At 29.8% G+C, this 17287-nt stretch overlaps 1 long non-coding RNA gene across 1 annotated transcript; it reads left to right on the top strand.

Moving 5' to 3' along the window:
• Nucleotides 1-1227: 1227 nt before the first annotated feature.
• Nucleotides 1228-3206, top strand: LOC140833472 (uncharacterized). Its single transcript, XR_012118489.1, has 6 exons — nt 1228-1537; nt 1652-1774; nt 1976-2041; nt 2116-2184; nt 2291-2371; nt 2890-3206. It is a non-coding gene; the product is annotated as an uncharacterized lncRNA (long non-coding RNA).
• The last annotated feature ends 14081 nt before the right edge of the window (nt 3207-17287 follow it).

Below are 17287 nucleotides of genomic sequence, written 5' to 3'. Positions count from 1 at the left end.
TTGAAATCTATCGTCATGCAATACATCACATATTTAAACTTAACATAACATAAAGATAATATTATAAAAGTATCAAGAAAATACATGTTTCACTTACAATCTTCTGCTAGTGTTGAAATAAAGGTTAATAACAAGAAAACTTGAATCCCTCCATATGGACCTTCACGTTCTTTGTAAAAAGAGAGAGAGTTTTGAGAGTGTATTATTTTAACGCAGAGTGTAGAATGAGAAGAATGAAGAGTTTTAAGTGTTATATACCTATAAGAGAGTTAGGCCGATGTGATAATTGGGTTCAAGGACTTGGATCTCACAATGTGTGTGAACCGGAACCATGCATGTTAATAGTCAATAGATAGGAACATAGTCCAATCAATTCCCAAAAATTTAAATTTGCTCAAAAATTTAACATGTAACTAATACCGACATGAAAATACTGAAAAAACTTGTGAACAAAAGAGAGAAAAAGAAAAAAAAAAACTCTTAAAAATCCTTTACCATATGCCTTTCGGTTTTATGGATCGGACGAATTTCCAACACATAAGTTCCACCCAAGTTTCACGATTCATACTTATTTGTCTTGTAAATGACCATTTTCGTCAAAGTTCAGTCTGATCCAACAAGTCAGTCCTTGTTTTCATTTATTGTCTTTTTTTTGCTCGAGTGTTGCATATACGTAGGCAATGTCTAACATCTCATTATCTTTTCCAACGCGACGTTAGATCTTCAACAAAAATTACTAAAACTGAAAAGAGAAAACAATTCATTGTTCTAAAAGTAAACCACGACGACTTACATAATTTAAAACGAAAAATTAGAGCAAAGTTCTAATATTACGTATTCGATTGCCCGGAAATTAGATTAGGCCCTTTCAATTCGCCAACAGTAGTCCCGTGTCATATGTGATACTCAAAAGTCTTACTATTTAAGATTAGATCTATTCAACGGATACGTACATGCACTAGGCTTATATTTATTTAGCCAAAATTCATAAGTTGTTTTTTCATTCCATGCATGATATCGCACGAACGCGGAATATCATGTTGCATTTTGGTCCATTTCCAAACAAATTTGTACGAAATAACAAACGATAAAAATAAAATAAAATTGAGAAAACAATGACGTATGGGCAAACAATAAAAATAAAATCTCATAGTGAAATCACGCAGAACTAAAAACTTATATATTGCCCTTTTGTGATACCCAACACAAACTATTTCAATGGAAGAATTCAATATAGGGTTACATAACCCTAAGCCTTCTCTCCCACACATTAATTCCAACATGGAACTGTTCCATAACTTGGTTTCAGTACAAAGTTTCGATACAAATACACAAGGGATCATGCCCTTTGATGTGTTTTCCGATCACCATCAACCTCATCAACTGCCTGCTATTTTTAACGAGCCTAGCATTCAGGTTCCTCATTTATCATCCAACTTCTTCCCATCGAGCCACGGATGCAACGGCCTAAACTTCAACTTGGTAAACTCAACTTATTCGGCTTCTGGAACAGGATATCGCAACACCACCTAACAAGGTTAATCGAATAACTAGCTAGGGTTCCTTTTTTTTAATCTTTTGTACGAAATTTATTGAGCCCTTACTCAATTTTTTAGACCGATCTATTTATTTTTTCCTGTGGTTTTTGTAGAATTATTGTGGGAAGAAGAGGAAAAGAACCAGTGGTAGAGAATTTGTAGAGAAGCCACGAGAAGTAGTTCATGTTAGAGCAAAGAGAGGGCAGGCCACTGATAGCCACAGTTTAGCTGAAAGGGTACATATTTTTTCTGATATATAGTTTGAATCAAACAATTTTTTCAGTGTATTCATGCCAATTTATTACAGGTTAAAACATATGCTTATCCTTAAATTTTAATATCTTTTTCGATGCCGATCCGGCATTTGATTGTAGAAACTTCCCTATGAAAACTAAAGGTTTCTGATTTAAAAATTTTGCGCTTTTTTAATGAACTAGTTACGAAGAGAGAAAATAAATGAAAAGCTGAGGTGCTTACAAGATCTGGTTCCAGGGTGTTACAAGGTAGATTTTTTCATCTTGCATATAATTTTATTTATTTATGATTGTAAATAAAATAAATAGATATTTATTTTCAGACAATGGGAATGGCTGTAATGTTGGATGTGATAATTAATTACGTACGATCTCTGCAAAACCAAATCGACGTAAGCTTCAATATCAAAAACTAATTTTCTTTTAAGTTATTTAATTAATTGTCTATATTTATTTAACAATTTTCTCACCTTCATATATATATATATATTTTTGTAGTTTCTTTCCATGAAGCTTTCTGCAGCTAGTTTATTTTACGATTTCAATTCATCAGAGGCAGAAGCCATGGAAGCAATACAAGTAATAATCATGTCCCTCCTTTTTATTCAAACAAAAATCTAAACTCTTGCTGTCATCAGGGCTCGATTTCGTTTTCGAGGCGATTCCTTGATCAATCAAAGTTGGCTAATGTATTTTTTTTGTTACTTATGTGGTACAGACAATATAACACATTATCATAATAATTAAAGACTGTGGTACAAGAAACCAATTGAATAATTCATCTATATATATGTATATCTGTAGCATTTAATCAAGAATTCTTATATATGATTAGTTAATCTACATCGCCCATGTCTTATTTCTATTTGAAGATTGAGAGAATGCATTGCATGCAATTATTGGTCTCAGAAAGACTCAATATAAATAAGTCTTCTTTTTGTTCAGACAAATGATTTTTCAATCAATTTCAAATTACTCAACAAAGAAAAATTGTGGGCCGTTTCTTTAAATCTTACAATATTTCCATTATTCAATATTTAATGCAAATAACGTTAGCCTTTAATCATCTTGTGTACTAAGGTATGGTTTTCCTACAGGGAATTGTTGGGTATGGAGTACAAGGGATGGAGAAAAATGTAGGGGAAAACTATGGATCAGGAATTTCCCAAGTCCAAACACGTGGACCCTTTGATCAATCTATCTAAATTTTAATTTATATATGTTGCTATTTTGATCTATCGATATTAATACACTCGTATAAAATAACAAGGTCACCATCCCACACATTTGATTTTTGGAATTTTTGTCACGTTAAATGTTGTTTCTTTGCCAATATTTGTGTCGTAAATTTGTGTCCAACAATATGTGATGTCAACTTTTTGTAGTTAATTTGTATGTATTTCTTTACTATTTATTTGTTCATTGACCCTCACCACATGCATGTCCATGGTCGGAGTAGCAAACGATCTCTTTCGAATTGTGTTAGGACAATTTTATTTTCTCGAAAACTAATGTCACACGATACGTGCATATATATATGTATGTCTCCCAAACACAAATACTCAACGCGAACTTAGGTTAGCTCATTAACATAAGTACGTACTTATAAGACACGACCAAAATTAATAAGCCGAAGAGTTTAGTTGTTCGATGATGTTTGAACAGTGACGTATGGTGCAAGATTTCATTTAGTGAGAGATCCTTTTTAGATGCAGTGATGATAGGGATGGGCAACGGGCAACGCCCGGTCTGGTTCGTATACAAATTTAATGAATAAAAATATATAAAAATAGAAATGCGATAGTTTATATTTGAATTATCAAAATTATATTTAGTTTCTTAATAAGTACGGTTTAAATTGTGGATTGGTTTTGAGTTACATAAAACCGTAACCAAACAATAATAATTTCGGTTTTAGGTTATAAAATTAAAATAAGAACTTCGGATTATGATTCAGGTTTGGTTTCAATTTTTTCTGGATTGAATTTTTAATTTTTCAATTTAGACCATATTATGTCCACCCCTATGCAATGACGTATATTATTAGACTATATTTACTATCGGAGATATATATGTGAGACAGTAGACTCAATCCATATATTCAGTGGAACATAATATTTTTTACATTAAAAAAATCCATAGGTAAGCTCGGAGACTAGTATAACAAAAGTGACTATGAAACGGTCACACAAGAGTTTGTGTGATATTATTAGTAAAACGTCAACTACTCGTTTTTCTTAAAAAGTACTAGAGGTTTTTTTCTTTCTAATTCATTCGGCCGAAACATTAAAAATTTAAAATATAAATATTTTGCATCATTAAAAAATAAATTAACCAACCTAATATTTAAAAATCCAAAAGAAAGTGATTCAAAACATAAAATCGTAAAAGTCAACCAACATAAACTAACATTATCTCAAAAATAAACTTAACTCTAACATACTCTCAAAAACTTCTCAAAAGCATCATAAGTCGTAAAAAATTTAAGTAATCATAAATCATAAACGTAATTTTATTTGTGGAAAACTAGCGACGATTATCAGGTTGTGTGCACCTTCAGTCCAGCTAGTTCAACCATCAAGACCTCCATTAACATCAATCACATGATAACCTGTATCAATCACACATATTGAGTCTATTGACTCAGTAAACCTTAACCATGATAGCAAGTAATACATATACATTCACAACAGCAGTGATATTTTTAAAAAACTTTTCAGACTACTTAACTAACATTCAATATCAGGGCGATTAATTTTAGTAATGCAAAAAAAAAAAACGTTAAACAAAATCATAAAAATGTATTCTAGATTAGAAAACCAGAAACATCGTTAGTGATGGAAAACATCAGAAAATACAAAAAATATGCGTAAAAACCACTCAACAATCTGATAGAAAATTAAATTACAAACTTGCATAATTCATTCTCGATTGCAAAAAATAAACAGTGATGATCGAATAATATTAATGAAAAAAAGATCTTAATTCATAAATCTGTTTTTTGGGATATAAAAAAGTGACATTAATACATTTATAATCAAATCTATAAGATGCTAGTGGAGCATATGTCATCAGATAGCCAGTAAAAATCTAAATTGGCTATAAAGAATATTTTGTGTTTTTAAGTAATTGTGAATTCACACATTAGATACCAAACTAAATTTTGATTTACAACTTTAATATATATATATACATTTTTTTCTATGGCAGGCCTTAGGCTGCCCACACTCCTTCTGCTCGCCATGCATATCATATTTCTTTTCATTATACGTTATATTCTCTTTTTATTGATAATTTGGCATCAGAGCTTGTCTATGTGACAGAAAAAATGTGGATATGTCAAAATGGTGGGAAATTCTCCCTCGGAATATTCTATTACTTGGCACAAAAATTATTCCCCTATTTATTTTATATATTTTTAAATTAACACTCTTGCACATAATCATCAGCAGCAATGCTCTAAAATAATAACAAGAAAAGTCAATTTAACATAAAATGAAAGTAAAAGCAATTGTTTAAAGGATTCAAAAGCGAGCCTTTTTATGCCATAATATATATTATTTTTAAACTATTTAATATTTTGGAAAATAGCAATTTTAAAAAAAATAGGTGAAAAATAAAATTTCGTGAATGTTGGATAATTTTTCCTACACATAAGCAAGCTCCATTTCCATAATATAAAAATTTCTGCGAGCAAGTGTTTCTCCGGCCAAAATCGGATAATAATTGTCAAAAAAATTTAAACACATCGGACTAATAATATAGCGGACTAAAGCAAGGGAGTAAACATAAGGTACTGGAAAAGATAATTTTCCCAATCAACCTTTCATGTTCCTTTATGATTTTGGCTTTAAATCCTTTATGATTCATAATTTCTGCTACGCTAGATGTATGCTCGCCTAGCTAGTAGGGTGCTGACATGTGAGCCTCCTCAGATTATACAACGTTATTTTTGTCCAGATTCATATGATTTGATAGTTAATTGCGTGAAATTTTAGATTAATTGGATCGGAAAGATTATTCATATGATTTTGTGGGTGATTATATTAGGTCATCTCCAATCCAAAACTCTATTTTAAAGCAACTCTACTCTAAAATAGTGCAGTTTCTGCACCAAATACAATATTCATCTCCAACCTATATACTTCAAATCTTACTCTAAAAAAAATATTCTCGGAATATTCTTTTTTATTTTATTTATTTCATTTTTTTATAAGTTATTAAATATATATTTTTTAAATTTAGTGATATAATTATAATTACATTTTATATTGAATATATTTTGGAAAATATTTTGGTGATTTTGGAGGATCGGGATCTGGATCCGGATCCGATTTTCCAAATTATTGATGATTTAGTTTGTTTATCCTTTATTGTATTTGCATATAAATTATCTGAATTCGAATTCATATTTTTATTTTAACTGTGTACTTGAATGTTTAAATATTATTCAATAAATTTGTGTGGTAGATGTTTAAATATAAAATTATTGTAAAATATATTTGTAAATTTATATAATTAAATATTTTAATTTTTATAATTTTATATTTAATAGATATTATCTAACTATTAAATTAATATAATAATAATATTATAATATAAAAAATATTTATAATTAAAAAAACAAAAAAAAATTATAAAAAAAAAAAAGAAAACACTCTGCGCCAAATGTGGCGCAGAGAAGAAAGGAGCTGCGCAATTTTGCAAATAGCGCAGCTCCATTGGAGAAGCCCAAGCAGCAAAACAGCGTGAAATGCTATTTTGCTGCTTGGGTTGGAGATGCCCTTAACATGTTATGTCAATTTCTATCAAAATATGAAAGACGTACATGATCTAATTGTATTATCATATGAAAGAATTACTCATAGTAAAATATGGACACAGGGGTGTTTTTCTAAATTTATTTAAAATAACTTATGAGGCTTTACATTTCATAAGTTGTTTTAGGATCTTACAGGCTGTGGAGTTTTATTTTATAAATAAGCTGATAAAATATTTGGATGAACTTATTTTAAACAATTTAAAGATATTAATGTACCTGATATATATATATATATATATATATATATATATATATATATATATATATATATATAGAATTATTATTATGAAATTATTTTTAATAATTTTAATATATTAAAAATAAATATATTTTATATTTATATTTAGAATATTTATTTTTATTTTAATATGAGTAAAAAATGTTGATTAAATTTTTTAATTAATAATTTATGCAATATAATATTAATAATTTTTTTATATCCTAATAAAAGTATTTAATAAAACCATATTTTAAATTTGATAAAAAAAAATTAAATTGATAAAATGAAGATTTAAGAAGTGATAATAAAATGAAGATTTAAGAAAATATACGAGGAAATTTTCGATAAGTGAAATATAAAAATAATTTTTTTTTTGAAAAAAATGTATAATATCCCAACTTTTTTAACTAATAAGTTGTTTACAATTTTTTTTTACCAATGAAAGCTTATAAGTTCTAAAATAACTTATAAACTGTTTTTTAGAGCTCATAAACTATGTTAAAAACTCTCTAACTCCGTTCTAAGTTAGTTCTAAAAACTGCTGAAGTTGCCGTCTCTTCGTCACAAAGAATTATTCCATAAAAGGCTATTAGATTAGACATAAAAATTGTAAGTCGGAAAAGGATTCCTTTAATCCCAAATTTTTATTCCTGAATCGCGAGCTTATGTTACGTAATACGGACCTGGTTTTACACCAAAACTGTATGAATTATGTTATTTTGTGTCATGTATTTTGGTTGGGCCTAAAGCTGGACCTAATAGGCTTGAGTTTTAAATTTAGTAATTGGGCCTCTTGCTTGTGGACAGGATATCAGACCCAACTTCAAGGGAGCCCATAACAGTTCTTCGTTTAGCCTAATAGTATTTAAATTTGTCACGGGTAGAAAAGAAGAATTATAGAATGTGAGATCATTAAATTTGAGAAGCCAATTTTTTTAAAAAAATTTATAACGATGAAACACGCTGTCAATATCTTTTTGTGTGTGGGTAAACCTTTAAGTTAAAACAATAGCATGCAAACTATAATAGTCAAACAAATGACATTGGACAAATCTTGTACGAGATAAAATGTAGGAGGAGTTCAGTGTAGTCGGATGGAAGGGAAGCGCATATCGGAAATGAATCGGGCATCTATGGAAAGAATAAACCTTCTGCGCTGCTACGGTGGGGGAACCTCACCCAGTCAATCCTAGTGTCTCTTAGAAAGAGCGGCTAAACGATCGGACCAGACAGGCGCAGTCCTCCAATACTTTCAGGAACATCCTGTAGCACCCCTAAGGTGTGCTATTTCTTCCATCGATTCAAGGATTGCCTTCATTTATTCTGCTCGTGGATATCTTAGCTATTGGATTAACTAGTCGCCCTTGTCAACACTAGAAGGTAGAGCGGGTCTTCGTTAAGACTATTGCTACCTCTACTACTGGGAAAATTGCCAGGTTTTTATCCCTAGACTGTGCTTCAAGTGAATCAGTGGAGGGTAGCCAAGACAAAAGATCTTCTATTTTTATGCTTAAAGCGCTAGGCTTCTGGCGAAAGTACGTCAAGGAGAGGAGTTTACTAGCGCTTTTCCCTTCCTCCGTGAATTCAATCGTACCGATGCGGATTCCCTTTGAATTAGCTTTAAATTAAATAAAGGGTATATAACCATAAGCCGAAAGAAAGGCAACAGAGAAAGTGCAATCGAGCAAGCATTTATGTAGTACGATCAATCAAGCCTACCGCTGATAGCGCGGCCATCGGGAAGGAAAATTAAACCGATTATCATTGATAAAACATTTACTTACTCACTATTATGCGCAAAGTGAGAGAAAGCCAAATGTTTTATTTCATATATATTGCAGATTGCAATCTATTTGGGAAAGAATGTGGAGTGTGGACCCTTTTGTCGTCGTTTTCCAAAACAAAATTTTTAGTATTTAGCAAAATTTAAGATTTGGTGATTCCAAATATAAATATTTGACAACCAGTTTGTATCAATATATATATAGTAGAAATAATAATTGATTTGTTGGTTGAAAATGATATACATTACTGTGTAAATAATAGAAGCAATAATTGATTGAATTATTTAGGATGTTTGAGCCCTCATTGACCTGTCATTATTATGATGGTTAATTCTATGTTATATTCGTCTCCTAAATGTTAAATCATTTGATTAAAAGAATTAATTTATTGAATGAAATAATAATTGACCTTCAAATTCACAACATTAAGGGTGGTGTGGACAGGCATAGCCGGACTTTTTATGAGACCAACCAAGCGGTTGTCTCGGGGCTCGACCCAATTAATATATGCATTGTAATGTGCTTAGAGATCATGTTAATTAAATATATAATTAAAGCATACATCGCGTGATTTAAATTCTTTAATGAGTTATAATTGAATTATAAATTTTATGCGCGGATTGTGTAATTAATAAGTAAATAGTATAAGGAAATCAAATAAATTGTGAATAGAGCTTGAGTGTGTGAACCGTTGAAAGATGAAATTAAATTTTTTTTTTTTGGCGATTTCTTTGTCGTTTGATTTTGTAGTTTGTTATTTCGACTCAAAGAATTCTTTGATTTTGTAGTTTCTAAAATTATAGATACTAAAAGTACAGTTTCTACAAGAATTATCTTCGATCAACAATATCGCAAGATAGATTAAATTAGCTAACTATGTTGTCGATTGAGAAAGAAATGATTTGACGAATGGAGTACACATATTTGATAAATATTTTCGCCTCTAAAAAGCTAGACGATTAGTATTTATGTAGTTATTTTAAATATTTATTGATCTGTTATTGATATAATATATTAGTTTTGATATATCTATGTATTTACTAGTATTTTGTTCTTTTCAAATTGAATTTTATATTTATTACTGCAACAAGAGAACCCATTTTTCAATTTTTGTTTCAGGCCTCATTCAACATAGGTACAGCTCTGTGGACAGGAAATCATGGAACTTTGCCTAATTACAAGATTATACACTAAATTAAATATTATTTATTTCCAAACGTGTCAACTACACAAAAGTTTTTATTATTTTTTTTATAATTAAGATGATCGGAATCTTGAATATGGTATAATTTATAGAATTTAACAAATTTAGATTTTATATATTTTAATATAATCATTAATAACTATTTGGTCCGGCAGTTCATTAAGTTGCCGCACGATTGATATTTGCTTGGGTTCGTTCGATCACATCCTTAGGGTAATTTTGTAAGAGTGGATCCAATAAAATACAATAGACGTGATAGCCAAATTGCTACTAGCAAAATTGAAGAAGGAAAATCGTGAACAAAGTAGCGAACGAAATAAATATTTCGTTGAAAATGTGAGTATCGTGTATGTAAAAACAAAATCAAATCGAAGCATGTAGCAATTGCAGTATCCTTAAAACAGATTTGTCTCTTCCGGTGTGTGTTTCGAGAATTTAACCAAACATGTAGCGGTGCTGCACAAATCACCACACTGACGAACGAAATAGTACCTGAACTTTATCAGCGGAACACGACAACCACAAGCAGTTTGCGCAGATAACAAGTAGGAGGCAGAAAGTAAAAAAGAAAATATATGTTTATGTTATGTTTTCTAGCTTGAGACATCACACAAGTCAAGACTTTTCTAATTCAAATCACCTACAGCGCTAACATGCACGAAGAGAGACATTTTGACCTATTGTTCTTACATTTATTTGAATCGTAACACAATATATCCTCTTTTATACTACTTTAATTTTTATGTGTGACAAACCCACTACTATATATATATATATATATATATATATATATATATATATATATATATTGATATTTCGAATGAGGTCATCCATTAGACAACGTGAAAATCAGATGTGGTTTATATATTATACCATCGGATAAGACATTTCCTGGAGTACAGAATGGAAAAGTTATATGCTTGGGGGTAACTATTTTTTAAAAAAGAAAGGAAAATTGATGGTAACTTTTTTATATCGTCAACAAAAGCCTCCAGGATAATTTTGGAAAGAAAGCCTAAATCTAAAAAAAGTGTGAACATGTTAGGTCTGGGAAGTGGGAATTCATTAACTTGATTAACGACTTTGTACGAAATACGAAATTATTTTTTTGAAAAAATAATTACAAAATTATTTGGTATCTTTTTTTAATATATTGATAATCATATCATGATCCCAGGATATTTTGGACATACAATCATATTTGAGTGGGTCTCATGTGAGACCGTCTTACAGTTATAATCTGTGAGACGGGTCAACCCTACTCATATTCACAATAAAAGGTAATATTTTTAGCATAAAAAATAATATTTTTTCATTAGTAACCCAAATAAGAGATCTATCTCACAAATAAGACTATGTGAGACCGTCTCACACAAGTTTTTGTCATCATATTTTCATAGTACTTCAATTGGTACTCACTCAATAATTTATGTATTTGACCTGGAGGTACTGAGTTCAAATAGAAATGCCATAAGTAGGATAACACTTTTAGTAATGATAAATGAGATATCACGAGGAATGTGATTGCATGTCCAAAAAATCAGTAGACATATCCTGATGGTAGTTTCTTTTGTCTTCATCGACACTCAAACTTAGTATCTCCAGGTCAAATACATCGATTATATACATATCTCAGTCACAACAAAATCGATAAATCTACAGTGTCATGATGTGGTATATATACTTGAATTTTTTTTTGGAAAAACCAGCAAGACATCCCATCTTCGTTTTCATGTTTTGGTGCACTCACCACCACTATCATCAAGTACACAAACGCATGGAGTTAACAATATAAGCTAAACAAATTAAAACATTGAAATATATATTATGATTTATTTAATCTATATTATATAATATAATTATCTAAATCTTTCTCGACCAAATTTATTCGTATTTTTAGATTGTGAATTAATTGTTTCGATATCTCACACCTAGCTCGAGAACAGACTGTTTGCCTCCTTGCCAAAATGCCACCAATGCTTTTTATGTAAAAAAATTAAATAATTTTTGTATGTTGTAGTTGGAGTATTTTTGTCATGAGATGAGGATTCGCACACGATACCCTTCAAAAGGGTGAATCTACTTGGATGCCCCCCATTTTTTTAAAAAAAATAGTATAATATTATTTTACGCTTCTCACTTATTTACACATTTGGTGTGTACTGGACAAACTCTGTGCTAACGTCGTAGCATGCTTCAAACTACGTAAGTCGTGTAAACAGCACTTGAGCAAGCTCTGTGCGATAAATTCTCTCAAGTAGGTTTTGGTAAAGAGGATAAAACTCGTGATCATTAGACAAACATTCACTTAATCTATTAACTCGACATCTTGTTTGAGACACAGTTGGAGTATATCTTCTTATATAATATAGTCAAATCTTACTTTAGGTCGGAAAGACGACGTGAATTTCCATAAAAAACGTGAGAAACTCATATGATATCACAGGATATAAAAAATTACTCCAAATGGAATATTAACAAAACCAATTCTAAGTATAAAACATATCGTGAATTTAAATCTCAAGCATTTCACATTGAACATAAAATTTGGGCAAAGAAGAGATTTAAACACATTCTCTATTAGATTCTAGGTAAAAATTTGTGTGAGACGGTCTCACGGGTTCACTACAAGAAAAACACTAAATGACAACGGATTTTATCCGTTGTCTTTTAGGGTGAAAAACTGATGTTGTAAGCAGTGTTGTTTCAGGACAACGACAACAGTGAAAAACCGTTGTCGTAGACATCAAAGACGACGGTGAAAAACTGTTCTCGTAGGTCTTGTAAAAGCGTTGTTAAAAGCACTGTGGTTAAGAGGGTGCGTTCAAAGACAACGGTGAAAAACCGTTGTCATAGACGTCTAAAGACGACGGTGAAACACCGTTGTCGTAGCATTGAAAATCCGTTGTGAAACAAAAACTTGGCGACAGTTTGTATAAACTATTCCGTCGCTATAGCGACGGATTTATATGGCCGTCGCCCAATAGCGACGGTATGTATTATGATTGACCGTAGCTAATTAGCCACGATTATTTTATGATTTCGTCGCTATTTGTTTTCGTAAAATAAAAAAAAATTTACGGTTATAGTTAGATAAACCTAAGAAGAAAAACTAACAATCTTACTAAATTAATATATTTATAATTTTTAACTTCAAATTTAAGTTTAGAAAAACCGCAACTTCAAATTTAAGTTTAAGAAAATTCGTAGACAAAACGTGGAAGAATAAAAAATTTGAGTCTAAGGAAATGACTTAGAGGTGTGAAGAAAAATGAACAATAACACGGATATGTATAGACATTTGGGCGACGGTATTGAAGAATTGAACAATAACGCGGACATTTAGCGACGGTTAAAGTATAAGCCGTTGCTAAAGTAAATCGGCGACAGTCTTATAAAAACTGTCGCCAAATTTAGCGACGAACTGGGGGGAACTGTCGCTCAATTTACCGACGGGTATCTAAAACCGTCGCTAAAGTTTTACCCATTTTTTTAAAAAAATTAGAAACTACGACAACGTTTTTTCAAAAACCGTTGTCTTTAACCAAATAAAACACTAAGAAACGACAACGTTTTTCAAAACTGTTGTCGTAGTTAAAAAACCATCCGAAAGACAACGGTTTTTGAAAAAATGTTGTGGTAGCCCAAAAAAATCATCCAAAAGAAAATGGTTTTTAAAAACCGTTGTTGTAATCTAAAAAAACCGCTCATAGACAACGGTTTTAAAACCGTTGTTGTAGCAAAAAAAAAAAAGCTCTAAGACAACGGTTTTTTAAAACCGTTGTTGTACCAAAAAAAAAACGCTCATAGACAACGGTTGTTAAAAACCGTTGTCGTAGACACATCAAAGACAACGGTTTTTAAAAACTGTTGTCGTAGACACATAAAAGACAACGGTTTTTTAAAAATCGTTGTCTATAAGCGGGGTTTTTTAGGCTACGACAACGGTTTTTGTTAAAACCGTTGTTAAAAAAAAAAGACAACGGTTTTAACAAAAACCGTTGTCGTATGAGTGTTGTTGATTGAAGTTTTTGTTGTAGTGATTGTCTTTGTGAGACAGATCTCTTATTACTTTTTATGCTAAGAGTATTACTTTTTATTGTGAATATGGGTAGGATTGACCCGTCTCACAGATTATGATCCGTGAGACGGTTTCACACGAGAAACACTCTAGATTCTAATATACCGGTACTACACCAGTACCCATGTTTTAAATTAAAGTTCGTGGTATAATAAGAAGCTTACATAATATATAACAAATTTTGAATCATACTTAGGCAAGATTAGACGTTAATTAATTATTAATAAAGACATTTGGAAATATTATCGGTGTGGTTTACAAATCAAAATCAACGTCAAATTTACAAGGTGAAGAAATTCTGACTCGCTCATCGTATTGACAAATAACTCGGTTCCTTGGTCAAACGGTTAAATTAGAATCATTAATAATTATTAATATATAGTTGACGTATTTAATCGGAACTGGAATTGTAATAGATCAAATTTTAACCGTTCTTTATACTACCATACTGAATATTGAAAAATCGGTCAAATTTCAGTAATTATTACATATATAAAAAGCCACATAGAAACACGGTTTCATTTACTCTATTTTTGAATAATATATAATTTGCATATGAACAAAATCGGGAAAAAAAACATTTACAATATTTTAAATCAAATTTATAAAGAATACAGGCTCAATTTTTTTACGAATGTAAATGGATATATATACAAATAAAAAGGTCTTGGGCACAAAGAGATAATACCAAGGGCCAATTTTTTTATTTTTTATTTTTATTTTTACAAAACTTCAATGTAAGTAAAATAGGATATGTCCACCACGGCATAATTTCAAAGAAGTTTGAGTATCGAAATAGTAAACTTAACGTGGTACTTCCAAATCCATATATATATATATATATATATATATATATATATATATATATATATATATATATATATATATATATATATATATATATATATGTGTATGTATGTATGTATATGTATGTGTATGTATGTATGTATATGTATATAATGCAGACAAGTTATTATATTGCTTAGGGGTGACCGCCAAGCATTAAAGACCCGCGTATAAACAGAGCGTCAGCATAACGAACAAGACAATGCCCGAAATTGACCATTTTTATAATATTGATGATCCACTAGCAATTTTCTGGGGTTGCTATCAAATAGTCTTTTTTTACAAAGAAATGATTATTTTCTCTACAGAAATAGTATTTTATTGTTACCAAATGGCACTTAAGTTGGTATCCAACAATATTCCATTCATGTTGTAGCGAATTATTCCTTGTAGACTTCATATGACATAATTATCTAAATAGTATCTACGAAACACTACTTAGAAAGTGAGATATTGCCACCATTTATATTTAGAGTCTTTGTAGGATCGAGTTGTCATTTTATTAAAATTTATATCTGATGGTAACTTTACAATTCTCATATTTGAATCGTACATAAGCTCAGATATCGAGTTTCGATTGTTATACAAAGCAGATATAATTATTGCAGTCACAACAATTGAACTGTTTACAATAAATGAGAATCGAACTCGTGACTTTGGCTTTATTACAAATTATATGACCGAAAGCTTGCCGCTTTACTAAAATTTATAATTAATGATAACAGTGCAACTTTAATATTTTAAATCGTATAACAGTTCGATTGTTATACTAAACGTAGGTAAATTATTGTGATCCAACAATATTATTATATACATTTAAACTGATACACATGATATATCGTTTTATCTTTTCAATGATAATAGAGAATTAAAAAAAATTTAAAAAATCTAATTGGATTCAATGATTTTTTGTCATCTAGATATAAAATATGTCATCTCAAGTGTACATCCAATATTTTTCTTGTTTTTAATAAAGTTATTACTTTGAATTGGAAACCTATGTATATCATGATAGACATCTTAATTAATTTAATCAAACTCTTCTGGCAACATTTTTATTTTAAAGGTTAAAAAAACTTCGAGAACAAAATTATTATGTCCTTATAAAAGTATTTATTTTTTAAAAAAAGAAATCATTTGAAAAGCTATAAAATGGCTATAAAAAGTGTCTCCAGGCACCATTTCTTAAAAAAAAAAAAGAAAAGAAAACACAATCAATGAATTATTGTCACGTGTCGGTAAATAAGTGGTTGATAGTTGCATGAAGAAAACTCATTACAAATCTGGACTGTCCTGCTGAGTCATGTACGAGACAGCCGGAATCTCATGTCTGGGCTGTCCGAATTTATTGCATCGTCGTCACGTGTCAACTATGATGGTTATAAAAGCAACATATATTTTCCATAATATTTTTAATTTTCAAAGTTGATTTTTTTAAAATAAAATATTTCTAAGTTTACGCACCCTGACCTCAATAATAATAATAATAATATTAACCCAACGTATACGGATATAAAATGGATATGAAATGCTTGAACGGATAAGATTACATGTGTTAAAATATTCAATCAAATATATTTTATATAGTGATATAAAATATAACTCGATAAATCATAGGTCTCGGTTAAATTTCAGCTGTAGCAAATAAACTCTACCCCATGTAGTTAAAATATATTCGATCACGCAAAATATTCACTAATCAAAATTATATAACAAAACTTATGTGAGACGATCTCACGGGTCGTATTTGTGAGACGGATTTCTTATTTGTGTCACTCATGAAAAAATATTATTTTTTATGTTAAGGCATAGTTTGGTAATCATGATAGGATAAACATGTGATATATAATATAAGGATAAGTTAAGGATAAATAAGATGTATGATATTATATTTAATGTTTGGTATGATTTTCATAAGAGTGATTAAATTTATATATTAGATTGTAATGACAAATTAACCTTATCATAATACATTTTACAATTTCAAAGTTATTGCTTGAGTTCATATTTTTTATTTGTTCATGTGCCGATAGTATTTGCATGATTTATTTATTTTTACCTAATTTTATATATTATATAATATGATAATTGAGTTCTTGATTTTTTGATTCAAGTCAAATATCAATTTTTAAGATTAATCGAGTGATACTAATAATTTTATTGAGATTTATAAAATTATTTATATAATTATCTCGAATTCATTTATATAATTATCATATTATATAATATATAAAAATAAATAAAATATTTATTTGATTTTAATTTCTACCTACTAGCATAGATTTATAAAAAAAATCATTTATAAATTGAGGGTAATTAAGTCATTTGTAGTGTATTTTATCATTAAATTAAAATTATCACACCTTCTATTAGGGATATTTTATCCTTCTAAAAAATTATTTATCAAGGGCCCATGATATTATCATGAGCTTTTTAAAAAGGTACCAAACATGGGATAAAGGAGATTATTTATTAATCCCTTTCTTATCCCATGTACCAAACTATGCCTAAAAGTATTATTTTTTATTGTGAATATGG

The sequence above is a fragment of the Primulina eburnea genome, chromosome 6 (assembly GCF_022965805.1).
Source record: "Primulina eburnea isolate SZY01 chromosome 6, ASM2296580v1, whole genome shotgun sequence".
Classification (NCBI taxonomy): domain Eukaryota; kingdom Viridiplantae; phylum Streptophyta; class Magnoliopsida; order Lamiales; family Gesneriaceae; genus Primulina; species Primulina eburnea.
Note: the sequence above shows the minus strand (reverse complement) of the source record. Positions and strands in the feature narration are given on the sequence as shown.